The sequence below is a fragment of the Pteropus vampyrus genome, unplaced genomic scaffold (genome assembly GCF_000151845.1).
Source record: "Pteropus vampyrus isolate Shadow unplaced genomic scaffold, Pvam_2.0 Scaffold489, whole genome shotgun sequence".
Lineage (NCBI taxonomy): Eukaryota > Metazoa > Chordata > Mammalia > Chiroptera > Pteropodidae > Pteropus > Pteropus vampyrus.
Genome location: NW_011889270.1, coordinates 373689 through 375705, shown reverse-complemented (window position 1 = coordinate 375705; position 2017 = coordinate 373689).

Below are 2017 nucleotides of genomic sequence, written 5' to 3'. Positions count from 1 at the left end.
CACTAAGAAACAGATCGAGGCGATGGCCCGGAACACCTTAAGTATATGATGGCGGCACGTATGAATATACATTTCACGTCGGGCCCATGATCAGAATGCACATTCAGTTTATGGACGATGCAGTCACACAACATACCTCTGCAACCACAAAACAAAATTTACCCTCCGTCCTGCATTCTTTCTTTTTCTGGTTTATTTTTAGTCTGATAAGGGAAAGATTAAATTTCATTTACATAAAAATAGTAGAATCATAAAATTTAGAGCGAGAGTAATTTACAGAACTTCTAGATGGCGTTAACATCAGTACTCTCTAAATCAGACATTCAGTTGCCCTAGTCGAAGGTACAGAGTGAATGAGAGGTGAAATCCTGGAATCCAGAATGCCTTCCCCGGCGTAGTGATTCCTCAAACTCACTGAGACTCAGCTTCGTGAGGCAGCAAGCCACCAGGGCTGAGCTCGCGGCTCTGAATAAGACAGTACAGGTATGAATCTCGGTTCCTCCGCTTACTGCCTGTGCGATGTTAAGCGAGTTACTTAGTTCCTCTGTACCTCGTCTTTCTCATCTGTAGAATGAGATAATGACCTTCCAGTGGGGTCGTTACAAAAAAATACACATGAAGCACGTAGAATGGGGTCTGTCATGTGGTAAGCACTTAGGAAATGTCAGCAGTTGTTAGGGTTCCGTCAAACACATGGACGTGTACTGGCTAGGTCTTAAAGTAGACTAATTATACTAGAATTGGAATACCAGATTCAATTTTTCAGATATATACATACATAATCACTGATACTCCATTTGGCACACGAATTATGGAGTTAAAGCAATGATTTCCTCATGAAGTACATGCAAAATTTTAAACATTAAACACCTAATAAAGCTCAGTTTGAATGCCGTTCATTTTGTGATCATCTGAGCCCAGTGGCATACTCAGAATGACACACCCAGAGGGATCATTTTTTACCACCACCTCCTCTGATAAAATTTTCAGTAATGATCATGAAAGGAAACAATACCCAAGAAAGAAACACAATGAAATTCTTTTATTCAACTCTAATTATATACCAATATAAAATAAGAATTAACTTGGGGGGGAAAAAAACCAAACCTACATACTGGTCTGTTAAAGTATATAATAACCCTACACCTCCTAGTCTCTTGAATCATTCTTTAGAAGCAAACGTTAATTTAAAACTAAATTTCAAAGTATTTGAACTCAATTATTCTGAAGAATAATTTCATATATGAAGTAAAAATTATACTCGGCAACCAGAAAGACGTCGAAGTTTGCACATTTCATTCTTCTTTTACCCCCAGACGAAAACTAAGTGGTCACAGGTTGACAACAGCGATGTATTCAAATTGTGTTTCTTCATCCTTAAAATCGCTCTGCTTCCACTTTGTCATTTAGGGCTAATGCTCCTCTGGGGGTCAGGCCTTAGGGCATCTGGAAACAAGCAGGACGTTAAGAGAACTGCCGGCATCCTGTCTACAGCTCTGTTTCAGGTTTTGGGCACCCTCTAAGGAATTGATCAAGGGGGGGGGCATTTTAGTTTAAGGAAATAGGACACCAACGGAGGCAACACGGATGACAAATCATACATTGTTGGGGATTTTCGATTTCATATTACAATGGTTGCATCTATCCACACCGAAAACACACACGCACGCACTTAAAAGACAGGTAAAATGATAGCATGTAGTTCCCATTCCTCTCTCTAGAAGGACTCATTAGACAGCTATTATAGAAAAGTTCCCTTTTAAGTAGCATCGCACCTGAGTCGAGCGTATGAGACCGCCCAGACCCAGGTCAACCCAAGCGGGGGTCCAGAGTCTGCACGTTTCAAAAGGCTTGTCTTGCTCCTTGACCAGCATTGTAAGTGGGTGCTTTCCCATGGTCGTCGCCAACTGCTAGGTGTGGGGGAAGCGTGGATGGCCGTTCGGGCAAGCTATGCCAAGGTTTTTTCAAAATCCTTTTTCAAGCGTTATTGGAATGATATCCCCCGCCCCCGTCAGAA